Raw genomic sequence first — 23243 nt, forward strand, 5'->3', positions numbered from 1 at the left:
AAGGCTACAGCCACAGCTGGGATTGTTATATTAATTTCCCCAAGCTTCCTTGGTATTATTAATGATGTTGGCGCCTGAGCAAGAGAGTAAACCAAAAAGTCATATCAATTCTAACCTGTAATGGAAATTCTGGGAGAAAATGGGATCAACATTTACCAAATTTGGAAGAACAAATCAATAAGGAAAGAAATATGATTTTGAATTTCTTTAAAGGGCACTGCACAAAGAAAAGGGGAAAAACCAAAGTGATATCAAGACATTCATTGAATAGCTGTTCAAAAGAACAATTCATAGCAAAAATGTTACCCTTTAGAAACTCCCCCACAGATATTTCTGATATAAAAATGAATTCCTTTAAAACTGATTATAGAAACATACTTCCCTCTTCTCAGTAGAGAGGTGGGGGATTCCAGTTGTAGAATATGGTATACAATGACAGAGATATATCAGTTGATTTTCTTTAACTGTTTTTTCTTTTTAACAAGGAAGACTTCAACTTGTAGGAGGGAGGAAGGGGAGCAACCTTTAATGTAAAATTATTATGGCATAAATACAAAAGGCAAGAATAAAACTTTTTAATAAACCTTAATTCTGGAATAATTTGGAAAACAGAAATTATCTTGTAACATCTATTTCATGTTGTGTATTCTTATGTGTTCCTGACAAGTGATTTTTTTTTATGCTTTTTTTTTTTGGTGGGGCCATTGGTGTTTAAGTGACTTGCCTAGGGTCACGACAGCTAGTAAGTGTTAAGTGTTTTGAGGCCGGATTTGAACCCAGTCCTCCTTACTCAGGACTGGGTGCTCTATCATTGCACCACTTAGCTGCCCACAAGTGAATTTTGATGCTCCTTTTCTTATCCTCAGAGGCACAAGCAACAACGAGAATAGCAATGATGTAGACCCCCGCATCTCTGCAAAATAGAGGCAAAGGGGCATCTAGGTGGTGCAGTGGATAAAGCACTGGCCTGGATTCAGGAGGACCTGAGTTCAAATCCGGCCTCAGCACTTGACATTAGCTGTGTGACCCTGGCAAGTCACTTAACCCTCATTGCCCTGCAAAAAAAAAAAGTAGAGGCAAGGAAGGCACAGTGATAGCCCCTTGCTCACTATAATCTGGAACTGAGAGGACCCCTCCACAGCACTACCAGTATAAATAAACCCAGTGGGTCATTGTCAGGCTTCTCATGGTCCTGGAAGGTTGTCCAATAACAGCCCAAAGCCATTTAAGCAGTAGAAGTTCCTTTAAAAGGACTTTTAGGACATTTCCATCAAGAGGTATGATAGTGAGAGGATATCTACCAGAATCCCTGCCATATAAGCAAAACTATGTGTTGTGTATTTTATTTAAAAGGCATTAAAGCTATTTATTCAAGATCCAATTGATTCAAGAGACTATGAAGTCTGGGTCACTGATAGAACCTCCTTGAGTTTCCTAAGTACAAAAGGGTCAGGATATGAGAAGCTCCTTCCAGCGACTCTGACAAACAGATGAGCAGACATGGACCAACACTGGCACTGGGAAACTACACTCAACTGAATGAACACTGCATCTTCACTGAATATCCATCTCCTTCTTTAGTTGTCAGCCTCCCTTTTTTAACTTTTAGTAGGACTACATCTCTCATTTTGTTCCAATCTTAAATCCAAAGTATTAAGCTAATCTCAGTAAGTCCTGGCCTATTATACGTATGTATAGTTTTGTTTGCTTCTGTCATCCTATGATTTCACTGGCATAAGAAACTCGTAATCATAGAATTTGGGAATTGAAATGATCTCATCAGCTACCTAATCTAACCCATACATGAAAGGAATCCCCACTATAACATAGCTGACAAGTATTCATTCAACCTATGCTTGAAGACCTCCAAAGAGAAGTAATTCATGTCCTCTCAAGATAGCAGACTGTGAAAAAGTCTATGCCCTGCCTGCCACATCAAATCTAAATGTTCTCTTTTGCAACTTCTGCTGCTTCTGGATCTGTCCTCTGGTAAAATTAAGGCTGCAATCAGGTAAACAGGGGGGAAAATCCTAAAAGCAGTGTATTTATAATGTCCATTCTTGGAACCCAAAGAAAACATGAAAAAAATATACCTCCCTTCTTTTTTCTTTTGCAGAGCCAAGGAATATGGGTATGGAACATAGCATTTATCGTAAGACTGTGTTGATTGTCAGCTGTCTCTGAAGAAACTACCTCAACTGATGCATGCAACCTTCTCTACAACATACCATTTTAGAGTGCTACCTGAACACTGAGACATTAAATGACTTGCCTAGGGTCACACAGCCAGTATGTGTCAGAGGTAGAACTTAATCCTCATTCTTCCTGATTTCCTCACTCTAGCCTCTACAGCATACTGCCTACTCATAAATTATTAATACAGAACAAATGAAATTATCTTCCATCTCATCCTCACTGCCAGTGTGTGCATTGTTTCAAATGCCTGGAAAATTCTGAAATATTGTGCCATTGATAAATCAATATGATAAATATCAATATCAATATGATAAAACTCCTGTGCAGAGCTACCATTTAATTAATCATCAAGTAAGGTATTGAGATGGGATTTGAATCTCCTGACTCTAGGCCCAGAATTCTAGCTACTATACCACTTAGCTAAAATCCAGTGGCCAGATTTTATAAAAACTAGTTTACAAAGCAAGATTATCCAGATAAAAAGTAGATATGAGTAGGTAGACGGCAAGAAAAATAAGACTATAATATCATTATATATAATTTATAGATTATATGTTATATCATATTAATATGTCACATATAATTAAAACTTAGCATGGGAAATTACATAACGACTAATTTCTTAACATTATAATGTGAAAGCAAAGATGTACAGCTACTACCCAAGCAGACATGATAGAATTTGGGCACTCTATATCTTATTTCTGAAAGAGTAGAGGACTTTAGTTAAGGACCCACAATCTAAATTTATATCACTGATATAGATTTTAAATTTGTCCCCATTAATCTTCCACAGTTAGATCTATTAGAGGATCTTTGAGTGGAAAAAGGTGATACTTTGGAGTTCTACAGACCTAGACAGACTATATAAAAGACATTATTGAATATTTAGAGTAAAGGATCATTGCTTTTGTGGAATTACTTCAATTTTACAAGACAGTGATTTTAAGGTGAACTATAGCTTGCCAACCAAGCTTAAAAACAACATAAAACAAAATAGTTAAATGAAAATCACTTTACCCATTATTTTAGTACAGACATTCTATATCTATGCAACATCAAATATACTTGTTTTCAACATCTGATTCAAGGTATTGATGATGTTCCCAACCAATACTGAAACATAGAGCATCATATTCAGTAACGATGAAATTATTTTTAATGACTTTAACTTATGTTTGTCATTTTCAATTACTCAGGCACTATACATTTTGTTCAAACGTTTTCTAATTTCCATAAAGCTTAATAGTCAATATCATATTTAATTTTAAACACTTCAAAAAGTCTGCATAGTGACTTGTAATTCTTGATAGAAAAAGTAATACTTAGCTACAAAATCATTTCTATAGACTTTATGTCCAATAAATTATTGGAAATAAATGGTATTACTTTGGAAAAAAAGTATTGCTTTGAAGAGATAGGTCAAATGATAAAAATTAAATCTAGGACTGGAAGAGACTTTAGTCAAACTCCTTTATTTTACAGATGAGAAAACTAAGGTTCAAAAAGGATAAGTGGGAAATTTGGCTAAAATTGCATGAGAAGTAAGCAGCAGAGACAGAATTTGAACCCAGGTCCTCCGATTCCCTCCAAAGTCAGTGTTCTTTCTATTAAGTCATCCTACCTTTTGAATATTATTATATGAAAAAGCAAATTAAAATACAAGTGCTATCTAATTTCCTTGAAACTGTAGTCAACTTTTGTCCTTGCTAACAACTGAACTTTTATATAAAGATCAGTTCAGTTTAATTCAACTCACATTTATTAATGTTAGCAGTTGGTCAATAAATATGCTATTAGTAAATCACCACTATGTCCCAGCCCCTATGCTAGACACTTAGAATACAAAGAAGAAAATGAAATAGTACCTGTCCTCAAGAAGCTTATATTCTATTGGGGTTGGAGAAAGAAGGCAGACAATATATACATATGTAAACATACAAAACAAGTTGACAGGAAAGCATACTAGTAATTGTAGAGGTAAGAGTCAAGAAAGATTTCATGCAGACAGTGGTATTTTATTTTGTTTTTGTTTTTGTTTTTTAGTGAGGCAATTGGGGTTAAGTGACTTGCCCAGGGTCACACAGCTAGTAAGTGTTAAGTGTCTGAGGCCGGATTTGAACTCAGGTACTCCTGACTCCAGGGCCGGTGCTCTATCCACTGCGCCATCTAGCTGCCCCTTTTTGTTTTTGTTTTTGTTTTTGTTTTTCGACAGTGGTATTTTAAATAGGTTCTGAAAGAAACAAGGAATTCTAGAATGTTGTGGAGAGAGGAGGGAGTAGATTCCAGGCATAGGGGACAGCCAATACAAGGGTTTGGGGGTCTTCATGTTTTCTTCCAAATATATAAGCCACCTCTGAGATTTACTGTCTTCCATCAAAAATACAAATGGCAAAAGATTAGAGGACAATCTATAACTTTGTTGGGCAGGGAAGAAGGAATGGAGAAGAAGAAAGCTAAAATAGCTCTACTGTCAACAGTATGTTTAAGGCAGTACTTGCTAATCTGTAGCATAAAATTTTACCATTGTTCTTTATCCAGTTTGTTGTTCTTTCTATTAGTTCACTGGAGTACTCATCAAAATTTATTTCAGTTCCTATGTAGTCCCACATCAAGAAGAAGACTGATGGAAAATAAACATAGCCTTGAATTCTGAGGTATCCCCATGATAAAGATGAATAGGGTTCCCAGAGTTGGGCTTGCTACATCTCCTACTCAGGGTTTATGGAGTGATTCTCTAATTTCATAATTTCAAGTCCTCACTAGTATGCTTTCCCCAAAGATTATCAATTGAGAATCATTTAGTTAGTCAATCTTAAATAGCTTTTAGAAAGAAGTATTCATTGAGGTGTTACTATAAGAACAATTGGAATAAAATCCCCCCCCAAAAAAATCTACAACACACAGAGTTCAAGGTAAATTGAGCTCATTTCATGTGGCATGGGCCAACTAGGTGGCACAGTGGATAGAGCACCAGTCCTAAAGTTGGGAAGATCTGAGTTCAAATGTTACTCTTGACACTTCACTAGCCGAATGACCATGGGCAAGTCACTTGATCCTGATTGCCTTAAAAAAAAGAAAAAGAAAAAAGTTTTGTGTGTCTAATGAGGAACTCACAGCTCCTGGTTACTAGAAGTCCTTTTCTCCTATCCCTGGGTTTGCTCTAGAAGTTTCCCTTTTACATGGACAACCTATATTTATCTCTTCTTTCTTCCCAATGTACACAGTGCTGATATAGGGATGCAGCTAGGACACTGATGGGAAGATGAGCAATCCAAAATCTTCAAGATCAAAGTGGGGAGGAAGAAGCAAGAGGGAAAAAGGGTCAAGGTTAAAATCAAGGCTTCTCCTTCCCCAAGTGGTTCCTTCCCAGAGGGTTCAGATAGAAAGCCATTATTAATCAAATTTCTCAAATCAATCCCTTTCCAATTTGCATAATAATTTATAAATATTCCCTGGGGCATCTGAATCTAAGTTTTCAGGGCCTATCTGAACAGCTATAACAATTCAAACACCTTTTAGCATTTAATCTAAGGTTTATAGATTGATTGATACATGCTTTCACTTAGTTAAGGTATCAAGGCTAAAATAGGATGGGGTGGTTTTGAGCCACACTTTTATATAGTTTTACCAGTGGGAAGGAGAGCTTAAAATATCATGCAAGGTTGAAGGAAGGCAAATAAACCCAGGAAGTTTCGAACTGTATTGTTGGTAGAACCAGCAGCAATCAGACTACACATAACTAGATGGAATTACGTATAATAATGAGCAGTTGGAGCCTTATCTACCTCACTGGCAGTTAAGTGGCACAGTATAGAGTACTGGGCCTAAAGTCAGGAAGACTCATCTTCCTAAGTTCAAATCTAGCCTCAGACATATACTAGCTGTGTGACTCTGGGCAAATCACTTCACACTTTTTGTCTCAGTTTCCTCATCAGTAAAATGAACTTAAGCAGGAAATGGCAAACCACTCCAGTATCCTTGCCGAAAAACAAAACAAAACAAAACAAAAAAAACAAACGTTAAATGGGGTCACAGAGAGTTGGTCATGACTAAAAAATGATCAAACACACTAACTCACTGACCCATTTAAGGAATGACTTGCCTAGATAGACTTTACTACCAAATTATCGTCCTGCCCACTTTTTCCCCTCCACTATTTGTTGAACTGGCATTGCTTAAGCAAGATGTAAAGAGAATAAGAAACTCCTTAAGTTATTTACTTTCTGTGTTCTTGTAATAATTTTTTTCCAAATAAAGATAAGTTGATTTTTATTGCATTGAAGAGCACTTTCATTCTCTAATTCTATATCTATCTCTGTCTCTCAGTTTCTGTTTCTGTATTGTCTGTTTGTCTCCATCTCTTGTCTCTCTCTGTCTTACCTCTCTGTCTCTGCATATTTTTCTGTATCTCTGTCTCTGCCTCTCTCTGTCTCTGGATATCTTTCTCCATGTCTTATGTCTCTATCTCTGTCTCTGTCACTCTGTCTCTCTGCCTGTCTCTGTCTGTCCCTCTGTTTCTTTCTTTTTCTTGCTGCCACAACAGAAAAGGAGGCATCACCTGGACCTCATTAATGTAAGATGCTAAAAAATAATTTGACATCTTACCCCACAAATTGATGATTTGACATATTTGTCTCCTTTTTATGTTTTTTTTAAACTTCCTTCTCTTGTTTACCCAATGTCTAGCACAATATCTGGCACACAGATGTTTAATAAATATTTGTTGGCCAATTAATTGATCAAGTTGTCAAGTCCTGTTGTTTCTACCTTGTTCACTGCCATCAACTAGGTGCAGGTCCTCATCACCTCCTATCTGAACTATTAGGTCTCATTTCTTCCTTCCATTTAATCACCTAATTAATTGATTCTGTAAAGCAAAGATCTGACTGTCACACACTCCCATTCAATAAACTCCAGTAGCTCCCTATTACCTCCATAAGTAAATATACAATTTTCTGTTTGACTTTTAAAGCCAACTACTGGAGACTACTGGACTGTACAACCCACTGGTCTGTTCAGTATGGCATTCCTTCTTGATCATTTTGTTTGGTTATACATTTATAAAAATCTCAGGTCTAGACAAAAAAAAGTACTTTTTGTCTATATAAGCTGCCCGCTTCCTACCCTTCTAGTCTTCTTATGCCTTACTCCCCTCTATGTACTTCACAATACAGTGACACCAGCCTTCTTACTGTCCTTCATACAAGCCATTCCATCTCCCAAACTGGGCATTTTCACTGGCTGGCTGTCATTCCTGGAATGCTCTCTCCTCATCTCTGCATCCTAGGTTTCACGGTTGACTTTAAGTTTCAGATAAAGTCATACTTTCTATAAGAAGCCTTTCTCAGTTCTCTTTAATCTTGGTGCCTTTTTTGTGAGATGGTATCCCAATTTATTTGTGTGTGTGTGTGTGTGTGTATGTATATTTGTAATTGTTTATACATAGTTGTTTGCATGTCGTGCCCACCACCACCACCACCATTAGAGAGTGAATTCTTTGAAAGAAAGGACTGGGGTTTTGTTCGGTTTTTGTTTTGTTTCCTGCTTTTCTTTTATCGTCAGGGTTTAGCGCAGTGCCTGGCACATAGTAGGTACTTAACAAATGCTAGTCAACTTACTGACTGATTGATTGACAACTACAGCTTTTTGGTGTTACATTATGTTGCCAAATCTGCCCTCCCCCAATCACCCTTTGGGAATCTTGCCAAATAGACTGTTCTACCCACCAGTCTTGTTCAACATGGAATTTCTTCTTGATCATCTTGTTTGGTTATACATTTATAAAAATCTCAGGTCTGGATCCAAAAAAATGTACTTTATGTCTACATGAGTTAATGTTTCTGTCTTGGTTTCTTGACCTGTCAAGGGCCTAGAATGTTTCTTCTTGTTTAACGTGCACTGTAGGGCACCTAGCATAATTCTCTATGTGGTTCAGCACATGAAAAATAGATTTTGAAGATGATTATATAGCATCACTTTCCTCTATTTCATAGTCTCTGATACCTTTAGGGTCTACTTAGGGGAATCCGAATGTGTCTTTCCATCTTTTTTTTCTGGGCGCCAGTCTGAAGAAGTTGACTGAAAACATTGCTTTATGACATCGTTTTTGATTAAAGACTCAGCAGCATATCCTTAGGGGAAGCTATTAAATCCAAGATTAATAAGTGTTCATTTTTAGCTGAAGACTCAGCCAAAGAAATTGTTAGAGTTGGGAAAGTCATTGTTCTGTTTTTCTCATCCAAACGACCTTCCCCCTTGTATGAGCAAACCCTTTTTTATCCTGAATTTTCTCTGCAGTTAACCCCTGCTGCCAGTCCAACTCTTTATGACTCCGTTTGGAGTTTTCTTGGCAGAGATACAGTAGAGATTTGACATTTCCTTCTCCAGCTCCTTTTACAGATGAGGAAACTGAGGCAGACACGTTAAGTGACTTTACCCACGTTCACACAGATAGTAAGTGTCTGAGGCTAGATTTGAACTCAGGAAGATGAATCTTCCTGACTCCAGGCCCAATGCTATAGTGCTCCACCTGACTGGTAAAAACTATGTTGTACACTTTCCCTCCAGTTATACATCATCCTTCTCCCTTCCTCTTATTGTCATCGGATATATAGCTTTACAGAGGAATTATATGTCAAGAGTAACGTGAGGGGGGATAAAAGAATAGTGAAAACTACTCTATCATGGTTCTTTTTTGATATATACTAGATGATTTTCCATTCATAGATACTAAATATGGAAGCAAATAGAGTCTCTGTTTACAAAGGAAAGCCTAGATCTTGTGTTATTAGTGTCACGTTTGTTCCTAGCCTTTGGGTTTTCCTAGCCTTCTGAGATGCTAGAGAAGCAGAATTGCATAGAGAACAAAAAGTCAGCCTTGGAACCATGAAAATCCACATTCAGATCCTGCCTCTACCATCTATTGACTGTGGTACTCTAGGCAAGTCACTTAATCCCTTAAAGATTTAGGCAAGTCTATAAGAATATAAACATTATGCAAGATTCTGACCTGCAGTTGTAGAGGGAATTTCTTCATCCACTGACTCTCCTACCAAAGAGATCCCCGATCCAGTACCTAAGTGAAACTCTAGGTGAAATGCAGGGTCATACAAAGCAAGTGACCAGTGTAGGTTTAGATGTATTCTGAATGCTTTGGGCACCCTACATGTGATTGGTTTAAATTATAGATGAAGGTTGAAATGGAGAGTGTAGAAAATAGTTTTAATGTCTAGGAACAAATGGAGCATAACTCTGGGGGAAAGTAAGCAATTCAAAATCAAATCCCACTACTTTCTAAAAAAATATCATGATCAACTTTGCTTTTCTCAACTATAATGGTAAGAGCTAACATTCATATAAATGGATTAATATTTTTTTAAAAGTACTTCACCTATATGATCTTTACCATTATCCTTCCTGTAAGGTAGGCCCTATACATGGTATCATCCTCAGTTTACAAATTGGGAACTGGAATTCAAAGAGGTTCAGTAACTTATTAATACTCATAAAGATTGTAAGTGTCAGAGATGGGATTTGAGTTGTTGCTGTTCATTCATTTTCAGTCATGTCCAACTCTTCATGATGCCAACAACAGCTAATAAGTGTCAGAGATGAGATTTTAAGCCATGTCCAAGTACAATGCTTCTTCAATTGTACCATGTTGCCTCTTCTGACTCTCAGTTGCTGCTCTCCACAGATATGTCTCTGTCTCTACTACCTATGTAATGAGTTGTTTCATTTCTCTGAGACTCAGTTTCTCCATCTACAAAATGAAGGAGTTGAATTAAATAACCTAGCACTGGCTCTGGAATTAAGAGAACCTGAATTCACACTATATCTCTGCTAATTATAAAGTTTGTGACCTTAGGTAAACAACTTAACCTCTCTGGTCCTCAGTCTCCACATTTTTTAAATGGGGACATTTGGACTAGATGACCTCCAAGGCCCCTTTCACCTCTCAATCTACAATCCTATAAGTTTCTTCTTCCTTATTTTCTCCCTTTTCATAATTATGACCATGGTTCAGTAGTATTGTCATGGTCAATAGACTTGATTGGATAAGCCAGTAGTGCTGTTAATATGTCCATATATTCTATTTCTGGAGAAAAACAAAGTAACTCCCCTGAATTTCCAACAGCTATAATGCCTGTACAAATACACCTGCTGGCACTGTAGCCTGTACTTTGGACTCAAGGGGGATCGTTAGTGATGTCAATGTATAAGCTGAACATGGATGCCATATGAACTCTTCAGAAAGAAAACATGGACCAGATTAACCACACCTGGTCAATTCAGGGATTTAATAGGGTGTAGGGTACATTTGCAGCTGTCACTGTTTAGAGGACAATAGCTGACTCACCAAGTACCCAAAGAGCCATGACAATGTTACCCATGTCAAACTGAATGGAAGTACATTACGAACAAAGAACAGAAAGAGTTATTTCTCAATAGAAAGATTTTTTAAAAACTAGAAGCATAAAGGTAACTTCAAGGGTTTATACTATAGATGTAGCAATGTTTATTTAACTCCATAATATTAGTTTACCTATAACAATAATATTTAATAAATAAGCAAACAAATAAATGGGTGCATAAATAAATAATTTAATCATTTAATAACATTTATATAGCACCTACTATGTGTCAAGTGCTATGCTAAGCACTTTATTTCATTTGGTCCTTACAACAACCCTGAGAGGTAGGTGCTATTGTTACCCTTGTTTTAATAATTAAGGAAACTAAGACAAAGCTTAAATGGTTTTCCCAAGATCACAGCTAGCAAATGTCTGAAGTTGGATTTGAAAGTGGGTCTTCTTGACTTCAGGCCCAGTACTCTATTCACTGTGCCATCTAGCTGCCTATAAAAAAAATAAATTATTTTATTTCTGATTTCAGCAGTAAGGTAAGTCCTAACAAGATTTAAATCATAAGACAACAGGCCTAGAGGTTGAGGGGGCCTCAGAAGCCACTGAGTCTAACTTTCTTCTTATACAGATGAGGTATCTGAAGGCCAGAGAGGTTGACTGATCTTTCCAGCATCACACAGCTAGTACTTTAGACCATCTTTAAACCCAAGTCTTCCTGACTCCAAGTCCAGTGTCCCATCTACTACTGCTTATCAACTTCTCTATAATTTATCATTTTAATTCAACCAAAGTCAGCATGTGTGAAGCACCTATTATGTATCAGGCACTGAGAATACAAAGGCAAAAATGAAAACAGCTCCTGCCCTCAAGAAATCTGCTTTCAAAGAGGAAACAAAACATCTAACACAAAGTAACTGGTTTGTGGGGAAATGCCAAAAACTTGGAGGAGGAAATCAATTTAATCTGCTTGTAGAATGTAGCCCTTGAGCTGAGCTTTGAATGAAACTACAGATTCTTAAAGACAGTGGAGCAGAAAAACAATGTCCAATAATGACAGTTAACATTTTTACAGGGTGAACCAACTCATGATGTTTTAATAATTTTGAAAATTATTTTTCTTTATTTTATATTTTTATATTTATGTATTTGCTTTATTTTAATTATTTTATATGCCATCTACAAGATATTATTTTTAACATGTAATGTAAATGTATCCTATATATGTTACATAGCATGTTATGGTATTATAAATTAAAAACAAAAATAAATGAGTTATTAAATATTGAAATTTCTTCGTGACTTTTGACCCACCCTATACAGAGCTTACTATGTATCAGGCACTATGCTGAGTGCTTTATAATTATTATATCATTTGATCCTTACAAGAAACCTGAGAGATAGGTGTTATTGTTATCCCCATTTTATAAATGAGGTAATTGAAGCCAAGAAAGAGTGACTTGCCCAGCTAGAAAATACCTGAGACTGAATTTGAACTCGTCTTCCTGACTTCAAATGTAACACTCTATCCCCACCAGCAGGAGTGGGAAAAGGCCCCTGCAAAGGTTTGGAAGCAAGAGATGGACTGCCATGAAGGGGAAACCATTTTAGTGAATTTCCCTAGTTACAGAGAAGATATTTGGATAGGGAAACATGGCTAGAACGTGCCAAAGGAAGTTTCTCACCTCCAGTGGCCACTTTCTATCAGCTATGCTATCTCTCACAGGCCCAGACCTACAATAAATACAAATCTTTGACAAAAACAGAGACTGAAAAATGTAATAATTCCCACCCTTACTTCCACCACCACCACTCCCCCAAAAAAATTATACAAAGTTTTCTTTCTATTTTCTTTTTTAATCTCAAGGCTATTTTTCTATAATTCAATAAAATTATTATTTAAAGTTTGACATCATTAAACCTCATTTCCTGAAAAGTTGTTTGTTTTTTATATTAAGGAAAAGCAGTGTTGTGCTGTGAAAAGAGTACATTGGCTTTAGAGTCAGAGGAACTGAGTTTAAATCTCAACTTAGCCCCTTATTATTCATATTACCTTGGACAACTGATTTGACCTCTCTAGGCCTTAATTTCCTTATCTTTCAAGCGATGGGGTTGAATTAGATAGCCTCTGAGGTCTCTTTCAGCTCTAGATCCCTGGACCTATGAATATTGTTTTGTTTTGTTTTGTTTTTTTAATGTCCGAGCTTTCATAATGTAAGCGGAGAGAATGTTCACAAACTTTCCCAATGGGGACACACAAGGAATAGGATGGTTCTGCTTGTATTCATACTGGCAATCAAATACCATGTTGACTCAGAATACCAAAAAGACCATTCTCAGTCTTGTAGTAAATAGCATCATTAATAATTAACATCTTACCTTCTACAGAGGCTCCCCTTCATCATTCATCTCAGCACATTCTGTTTTAAGTCAGCCTGAGAAATCACAAAGGCTGTGGTCAAATGAGCACAATATTTATATATACCCAGACAACAAAGATTGTTAGGGAATTCAATGGTGGTTCTCACCAGAAGGTCCTGGCAGGTAATAAAAGATAAATCCCACACTGATGTGTCATGTCCACAGCACAGTGTGCTAGAAAAATTCTAGAAGAGTACAATGGCAAATACTCATTTCTGCCTGGCTGCCTGCAAACAAAGAGCTCAGAAAGACTAAAACTGGGTTGATTGACTTCCCCCTACCCAACCCACCCCCAACACAAAGAGGTAGACTTTTTTGTTTATTTCTTTCATAATAAACACTCTTATTGTGGAATAAAATATATTGTTAGCCTCCCAGAAACTGAAACCTTTATTAGACAATCACATTATCCAAACTCAGACAAAATCTCAAAAGGGCACATATAATACCAGGGCCCATTTAGAACTAAATGACCTACTTTTTTCATAGATCCACCCTTTGGTGAAGGGAGGGGAGTTTCAGATATTTCCCCAGTAATTTTTTTGGCACTTGATTCAATATTTCCCATTTTTCCCATACCATCTCTACAAATATGTTTAACTGCTTTTATTCCTGCAAAATAAGCATCTGAAACAAATATGTGAAAAATCAGTATTTGTTTTTTTTTAATTTAAGTACAATGGAATACTTTATACATACAAATACATATGGATAATGACTGCACCTGTGATTTCAGTGGCTTAAGTAAGTCCCTGGATGAGGAAATGCCCTCTGCCAATGCAAGGTAGCACTTTCTCTGTAGTCTTAAAAGTACTGTGTAGCACTGTGAAGGTAAGCAAATATACATATGGGTGTGTATGTGTATGTATTTGTGTATACACACACATACATATATACATATGGTGGGGTATACACATATACATATGTAATATTGCACATATCCTTGTATGTAGGTATGTATATTGTTTTTAGAAACTGTACATAACAATTCAGAGTTTCTTATATACAATACACTTGTTTGTTGAAATGATTGTTGCTGTTTGTTAAGTTCATAATAAAAATGAGAAAAAAGAAAAATAATTGAAAAACATGTGCAATGGAATTTTAAAAGCAAAAGGGATATTCATAGTTCAGTTGTTTCAGTAGTGTTCAATTCTTCATGATCTCATTGGGGTTTTCATGGCAAAGATACTGGAGTTGTTTGCATTTCCTTCTCTAATTCATTTTACAGATGAAGAAACTGAGACAAATAGGGTTAAGTGACTTCCCCGGGTTCAAACAGCTAATAAGTGTCTGAGGCTGGATTTGAACTCATGTTTTCCTGACTCTAGGCTTGGTGCTATATCCACTGCATGACCTAGAAGGGATATTGAGGTCATCTAGTCAAACTTCCCACCCAATTCAAGAATTCATTTTAAAACATCTTTAACAGAAGGCCATCCAAATTCTGTTTGAAACCATTAAGTGACAAGTAGGTAGCTCAATGCTTTACAAGGCCATCTGTTCCATTGTTTGACAATTCAAACTATGAGAACATTCTTCTTTGTATTGAGTTAAAATCTGCCTTTCTGTCATTCCCAACTATTTGTTATAATTCTTCTCTCTGGAACTCCACGTAGAAAGTCTAGTCCCTCTTCCAAAAGACAACCCTTCCAATATTTGGAGGCTGCTAGCATGTGCCCAAGTCTTTTCTTCTGTAGGATAAACATCCCTCAGGTCCGTCCACTTTCAACTACTCAGTCAGTGCCCGGTCAGCACTTAGAGACACTGAAACATGCATGGCAACCAAGCCCAGAGGTCAAAGACTGATGGAATAACATTCACTTCACTCATTGTCACTCTGCTTTCCTTCTCCTCATACACACACCCACATACATATTACCACCACTATGATGTATTTCCTAGTCTCCTGTTGGTTTTTGTCTTGGAATTCTGGGTTCTCCCAGGGATGTCATGGTAAAAAAGAACATTATTCTTAATTGACACCTGAATTTTATTCCTGGTTGCAACATTTATTAGCTGTGTAAACCAAAGCAAGTCATCTAATATCTGTGTCTTGGTTTTCTAATTTGCATAATGGAGAAGACAAGATTTGCATTATTAAGTATATAAAAATAAAGCCACTCTGTAAGTTACTATGGAACTATGAATTAATAATATTTCTAAACTATGTCCTTTCTTATACTACTTGGTTCTGTTGGTTTCATTCCTGGCCTATTTCTATCCATAACTAAGCTTAACATCAAAGAGGATATGAAGATATAGCTCTCTCTTATTTGGTGAGTAGTTTGCTGCCTGAATTCCAGCCATCCTCTTCATCTACCCCACATTGAACATGGTCCCTCAGTCTTCCAGCTCTGACAGGTGAGCTTTTGCCTTGCCCTGCTAGGAGCCAGGCCTTTGAATCTGGTCATCTCCACACAATGCCACCAAACCTAGACTCCCTCCTTCCAGCTTTCCTTTATGTGTTCTATTTTCCCATTAGAATGTAAGTACTGGGAGCAGCTAGGTGGCACAGTGGATAAAGCACCGGCCCTGGATTCAGGAGTACCTGAGTTCAAATCTGGCCTCAGACACTTGACACTTACTAGCTGTGTGACCCTGGGCAAGTCACTTAACCCCCATTGACCCAGAAAAAAAGAATGTAAGTACTCAGAGGGCAGAACTTATCTTGCTTACTCGTATTTGTATTTCCAATGGTCAACATAATGTCTGGCACATTGTAAGCACTTAATACTTTATTTGTCTTTGTCTCACATTCTTTGTTAGTAAGCAGGACTTCTTCCCTTGTTTTGCATCATGGATCCCTTGCCAGTATGGTGAAGGCTACAGACCCCTTAAATGTATAAAGTAAAATCCATAGGATTACAAATAAAACCAATTATTTTGAAGTCGTTTTAAAACAAGTTCATGGACTACAGGTTAAGAACTTCTGTATTATATAAGCAATAACTCACTGATGAGGATTTCAGATAAAAGGAGATGATATTTTGACAGGTTCCAGATATGTTTTAAAACTAGTTGTCGATCTTTCCCAAAAATGGTTCAGACATACAGTGTGGATTATATTCATCCTTGTAAATATTGTATTTTTCTTGACTTTCTCTTTCTTAATGAGAGAAATGGATTTTGTTATCTGGACAAATAAAAAGAAGGTCTGCACTGCCTGAGAACAAATAGTCTCTCAAGTAATTTTGAATAGAATGCTTCTGATGATTTGATTATAAAATGCCCTCTACTAGAGTCGATCAATATAGCTCCTGAGACAGAATGACTAGTTCCTTTCTATTTTTCAAAGAACTACTAATACATATGACTAGACATCTTTACCTATAAGTTGCTTTTTGATTTATTCTACTTTGATTTCCTCAGGTAAAAATATAGTCCTTTGCTCAGTTTTTTCATCATGCAAACATGTTATGGCTTAATGACTGTTTTCAGATGGTAATCTCTATTACCTGTTCCCAAAATCTAATTTGCTAGGAATTATTTTAGAGATATCCACTGAAGGTTACTTCATAAGCCAAATGCTGGGGGAAGGTAGGTGGTGCAGGGGCAGCTAGGTGGCACAGTAGATAGAGCACAGGCCCTGGAGTCAGGAGGACCTGAGTTCAAATCCATCTCACACACTTGACACTTACTAGCTGTGTGGCTTTGGGCAAGTCACTTAACCCCAATTGCTTCACCAAAAAAAAAAAAAAAGCCAAATGCCATTTCAACATTTCCACCACACAGCTTCCTAAAATACTTGGTAAAAAGTAGATATGAACTGATTACTGTATTTTCACATATCAATGAATCTCATATATCAATGAATGTCACCAAAAAAAGTCAAATCAGAAGAAAATCTGGAAACAATGATCAATTTTTTTTTTTTTTGCTGGGCAGTGAGGGTTAAGTGACTTGCCCAGGATCACACAGCTAGTAAGTGTCAAGTGTCTGAGGCCGAATTTGAACTCAGGTCCTCCTGAATCCAAGGCCGGTGCTTTATCCACTGTCCCCCCTAGCTAACCTATAATCAAAACTTTCTAAAGTTGATTATGAAAAAAATTTGTTACACTTTCTAAAAGGAAGTAAATCCCACTATGTGTTGTGACTATACTGGAAGATAGTTCCTTGCATACATTTACATGTTCTATTTTCACACATCAAACTTTGAAACTTTTAGCTCCAGACTCCCATGGTGCCTACTGCTGTTCTGCTTGGTGAGTGCTTGACTGGCATCACTATGGCTAGTCTGGCTTTAGTCAATATGCATTACACCCTTCTTCCATCAGCTTTCAAGTTCTGGAACCATAATCAAATGAGTAATGTCTGGGAAAAGTATGCTAATTTACTCCTCTATGCCCCATTCACCAATTCTGTGATTCCCAAGACAAACTATCGCTCCTTGGAAAAAGCAAAAACAAAAACAAAAAACCTCCCTTCTATGTCTTGTCTCTGCAAATTAAAATATAAGTTCTTTGAGTCCTTGAATTTGTATTTGAATCCACAGAGCCAAGCACAGTGCTTGGAACATAGTGTTTAATAAATGTTTATTTATTAACTCATTCAAATATGTAGATTTATAACCAAAAGACTTCTGGCTGCATTTTTAAGCTTGAAAATTGTGTTTTTCAATTAAATATATTAGGAACTTAACATTGAACACCATACAACTGAATTTGCTTAGTGCCTATTTATGTTTAAATTAATTAATTTTAATTCAAAAGTATCTTGGCATAGTCATTAGCTCTAAGTCCTAATAGGACATTTTTGTCTTATTTGTATTCATTCTCTTTCCTTCATATGATAATAGTTCATGTATATTCCATTCTTCTCATTCTTTTTTTTTTCACACTGTCATTTCATAAAGATCTTTCCTACTTTTTTTATAAGTCCAAATAGGTGATTCTTAATTGCATTATAGTGTAAAGGCAGGGTTGATTGACCTATCCCAGTAATCCTATCAAGCAAGATCACTAAGGATTGAACCAATTGGAATTAGGTGTATACAAAAGCAAGGCACCTTTCTAGTGGGACAGCAGACTGCAAAAAACTTCAGATATGTCAGAACACTTGGATATGCCCTGTGGAGCTTATATCATTTACAGGGCAGGAAGGAAAATTTTGTACCAGCTGTTCTTATTATATAGTTATTGTTGTTTGTCCTTCCATTTCTCCAAGAGGACCATGATATCAGGAGGTGATGTCACGACTTACAGTGAATTGGATTTAAGTGAAGGAGGGCTGTGCAAGGTCACCAACCTTACTCTCTCCTCCAGAGTCATCTTAGTCCAGTGACAAGATATACATCAGGAAAACTGGGGATGGCCTGAAAGTTTAAGGCAATTGGGGTTAAGTGACTTTCCCAGGGTCACATAGCTAGTGTCTGAGGTGAGTTTTAAACTCAGGTCTTCCTGACTCCAGGGCCAGTGCTTTATTCATTGTTCCACCCCTTTCTAAAAGCTAATTAAGTCTATATAACTAAATAAAAGCTGAAAGCCATGAAAGATAAGCAAACTTGTGGAGGCCTATGAGCTATAGGATTAAAAAAGGATATTTCCTTCCCTCCCCCTTATGGCTATCCCTAGAACCCAAAGAGGAAGATTAGTAGCTTTGCTGCTTGGAGTTGATCTGTCCACAGGAGAGTACTCCCAAGAACATGTATTACAATAGTATTCCATTATATTAATATATAAAATTGACTTAATAATACTTCTATTGTTGGGCATTTAAGTTGCTTCCAGTTTTTTGTAATTTCATGTAATGTTGCTATAAAAATATTTGAACAAATCCCTCCTTTTTTGTTTTGTTTTTGAATATTCTACCTTGATATATTTCCAACAATGGAATTTTGGGGAATTATTATATTAGATGGCTAGATGGCAGAGTAGATAGGAGTCAGGAAGACCTAAGTTCAAATTCCACATCAGACACTTACTATGTGACCTTGGGCAAGTCACTTAACCTCTGTTTCCATCAGGTCCCTCATCTATAAAATGGGGATAATAATAGCACCTAATAATAGTATGAGTCTTTTTTTGTGTGGGGCAATGAGGGTTAAGTGACTTGCCCAGGGTCACACAGCTAGTAAGTGTCAAGTGTCTGAGGCCAAAATTGAACTCAGGTCCTCCTGAATCCAGGGCCAATACTTTATCCACTGCACCACCTAGCTGCCAATTAGTGTGAGTCTTTGAAAGCAATGCAACCAGGCTAGATTATTCCTGCTTATGTGGGAGGCAGGGAGGGAGCTCAATCAGACTTTATAAGGTCCTTACTATGCAAGTATTCTTGAAGATTTTGAAGAATCAATTGACCTTAAATTATTGAAAAGGCTACTCTGAGTGCTAATCTTCCAGAGTACATAAACCTATTTCTCTCATTATTGGTCTACAAATCAACTCAGCATTTATATATGTGTGTGTGTGTGTGTGTGTATGTATATGTATGTATATATGTATATATGTATACATACATATAGAAAGAGAAAGTGAGAGAGATGTAGAGATAGCTATAGATAGATATGCATACATATATACACACATATGCATACATAATTACACATAAAGCATATACATATATCTCATATACATATATCTCATATATGCCCATATTGTGTATCTACATGTGTGTATACCTATATACATGTGTGTATCTATACATACATATTATATATATTTCTGTACATGTATATTGTATGTATATATATGTGTGTGTGTGTGTGTGTGTGTGTGTGTGTATCTATCTATGTATAAACTTCAGTGACTTTAGTGTAGGCATCTGTAGTCTAAGGAGAAACATATGATGAACTAGTTCTTATAATGAGCCTAAAAATAAAATGCAATGATATTGGAAGGTAGTGGTTATTTCAAGATGGAGAGTCTTCTTAACATAAAAGTTAATAAATATCTGAAGAATGACCTACACAAAAGATACTGTTATCTTGGTTTGGTGGGGTTTTTGTAGAAGTTATAGGGGGAAAAAATAACCTACTGAATTTTTAGCCTGCAAATTTATGAGGCCATAAGAGGCAGTGCTTCAAAGAAAACAAAACAAAAAGCAAAAAGGATTACAACAAACCATACTTAACACAAAAATTTCTGCTATTTAGGAAGAGAATTTCCCAAAATGGTGGTCGCACTGAAGTTTTAGTAGCCAATAAGTATAGTAAAAACAATGACAATAAAAATGACAATGGCAATAACACTGCCTGTATCAAACATGGCCTCATTTCTACAGTTAGAAATTCAAACAATGAGGGAGGTCACCATAATCAAAATAAGGCACTGGTTGATGAAAAAAAGGCAAAAAGGCTACTTAGGACTTGCTGAAAAAAAAAACTCACTTATGCAAACAGAAGCATCACAATATAATAGAGTTTTAAAATCCTTTGGTCAAGGGTGGATATAGAAGTGAGAGGCAGGGAAGACAATGGCCTTACTGGTCACACAAAAGCCAGCCCTGAAAACATGAAACATGATTATTAAAGAACCACGAGTTCTGCCTTAAAGCCATCCTCTAAGCTGTGGGCAGTGGGTATTTGAGCAGAACAACATTAATATTACCCCTACCATGTGAGCTTGGTAAAAAGGAACAGCTGCAGATTTCTGAGCAGGAAAGCAACAAATGTTTTTGGGAAAATGTGTTTAGCATTTGGATCAATATTCTACAGACCTGTGTAATATCCCTAAAACAGGCTATCATCATGAAGGCAAAGTTCTTCACAATGAAAAGAGGATAAATGGAGCAACATTCTAGCAACATGGTAACAAAATCATGGCATCTTCATTTTGGAAGGGACCTTGAGTCATTGTCTCTCATCTCTAAAATTCTGTCTACTCTAAATAAATGCTGCACACGTTTGGTGCATTTTAAAGTCATCATTCTCCTAAACCCCCATTCCCACCATCATCCCCACCCTACCCCACACACAAGGCTTGGCATTATTCATTTTCTGTGCTCTTTTAAATGCTATTATACTCTGCTGCTCAAGATGGTGGTGTAGAAGGAAATGGTGTAGATTCATTCTCCCCTACCAATAAGCAACCTAATTGCCACACAACTCACCCCTCCCTTCCTTTAACAAGCACTAGATCTGATCTTGATACTTTGAGGTATGGAAGGGAAAGGCTTGAAAGATGAAAGTGAAAGTGTAAAATTTTGGAACACAGAAAAAAAAATTAATACACACACAAATCCTTAGCTCTGGAGATTGGGGTTGTTTTTTGATTTGTTTTATTTTTTTGGAGTGGGGGGAAGTGTAGTTTTAGCTGATTGTGAAAGAAAAAGACCACAATAATAAGGGAATATTACCTTATTAAATGTGATGTTTAAAATCTAACATATGATCACCTCACCTGCCCCCCCTCCCCCGTGGGGGGGGGGAGAAAATTAGCTATGGTTTACTTATAAATTCAGCAACAGTTTGGGCTTTTAAGCATTCATTAAAGTATATTAGGGGTTAGCAAAGAGAGAGAAAGCCACCTACACCTAGCTATCCATGCTTCCAGAGAACACGTAAAGTTCTTAAAGTTAGGAGATCCATCTACCCTTCCTCCTTCAGCCACCACCAGCTTGTTCCTGAATGAAAGAGAATGATCCTCAAATCCTTCTCCCAGAAGCTTCCTGTGGAACAGGAAGCAACTTCTGGATGCCAGGCAGCTTCTGGAAGCCTACATGCTTTCTTTTCAAGGGGGTGTTGCCCTGGTTCTCACAATGTCTTTCTCATCTGGGGGTGGCACCCTGATTCTCACACTAATTACCTAAATAACAAGGTAAATTAAGAAGCCCTTCCCTCTGTCCCCCTAAGAAAAGACCTCAACTAGGCCCATTGTACCAGATGAGATTACTACTTAGATTTATCCATGGATTAAAGAAAAGACTCCACATTAAGGCAAATGGGGGGGGGGGGGGCGGTAGGGTAAAGGATTCTCAGTGTCCCAGAGGAAGAAATGGTCACAGGATAAAAGAAGGGGCTCTAACTTTATCTGAGTCCCAGAGAAATGGGGAGTTTATGGAATGGAGAGACCCATGGGATAATGGAAAGGGCCTAGGAGCAAAGGAAAGTGACTCAACTTGGTATGATCCCTGGAGAAAAGGAGACCTAGGAATCAATGACTAAACAAATCATAGAGAGGCTTGCAGAATATAAAGAGCACAAAAATTATTACATAGTACATGCCCTTTGACCCAGTTATACTGCTGTTGGCCTATATCCCAAAGAATTCAAAGAAAATGGAAAAGATACTATACATTAAAAACATTTCATAGCAGCTCTTTTTGTAGTAGAAAAACTGAAAGCAAAGTTGGTGCTTATAAATTGAGGAATGGCTAGATAAATTTTGAATATGATAGAATCCAATTGTGCTATAGAAAATAAGGGAAAAGATTTCAAAGAGAGTCATGGAAAGATTTGTATGAACTGATGAAGAGTGAGATGAGCAGAACAGAAGAACAATTTATACTCTAAAATCAATATTGTAAAAATTAACTATTCTTTTTTTTTTCTTTTTTCTGGGCAATGAGGTTAAGTGACTTGCCCAGAGTCACACAGCTAGTAAGCGTCAAGTGTCTGAGGTTGGATTTGAACTCAGGTCCTCCTGAATCCAGGGCCAGTGCTTTATCCACTGTGCCACCTAGCTGCCCCAAAAATTAACTATTCTTAAAGAGCTCTGATGTATTAAATGATCAACCATAATTCCAAAGGCCTGACAAAGATGAATACTGCCTATTTTGTGGCAAAGAGATGATGGAATAATATTCCAAATAAGAAAAGAGTTTTTGGACATGACTGATATGAAAAATATTTATATGATATAGGGATTCTGAATGTCTTTCCATGGATGGGAGAAGGGGAAAGGAGAAAAAAAGAATGCTTAATAATTGAAAACAATTAAATAATAATTTAAAAAGGAAAGTATTCTGCTGTGGCATTCATCTAGTATAGTATTTATAAACCACAACAAATAACTTTGAAAAATCTATATATGTACTTGTTTTTTTTAGTGAGGCAATTGGGATTAAGTGACTTGCCCAAGGTCACACAGCTAGTAAGTGTTATGTGTCTGAGGCCTGATTTGAACTCAAGTACTCCTGATTCCAGGGTCAGTGCTCTATCTGCTGCACCACCTAGCTGCACCTTTTATGTACTTTTAATTTTATCAAATATAACTTTTCTAGCTTGACGAAATTTCTAAGAAATGTTATCATTTCTATATATTTTTTAAAAAATACATTTGTCTGGTTGTTCAGTTATAGCAAAAGATATTACAGAAGTGA

The sequence above is a fragment of the Dromiciops gliroides genome, chromosome 4 (assembly GCF_019393635.1).
Source record: "Dromiciops gliroides isolate mDroGli1 chromosome 4, mDroGli1.pri, whole genome shotgun sequence".
Taxonomy (NCBI): domain Eukaryota; kingdom Metazoa; phylum Chordata; class Mammalia; order Microbiotheria; family Microbiotheriidae; genus Dromiciops; species Dromiciops gliroides.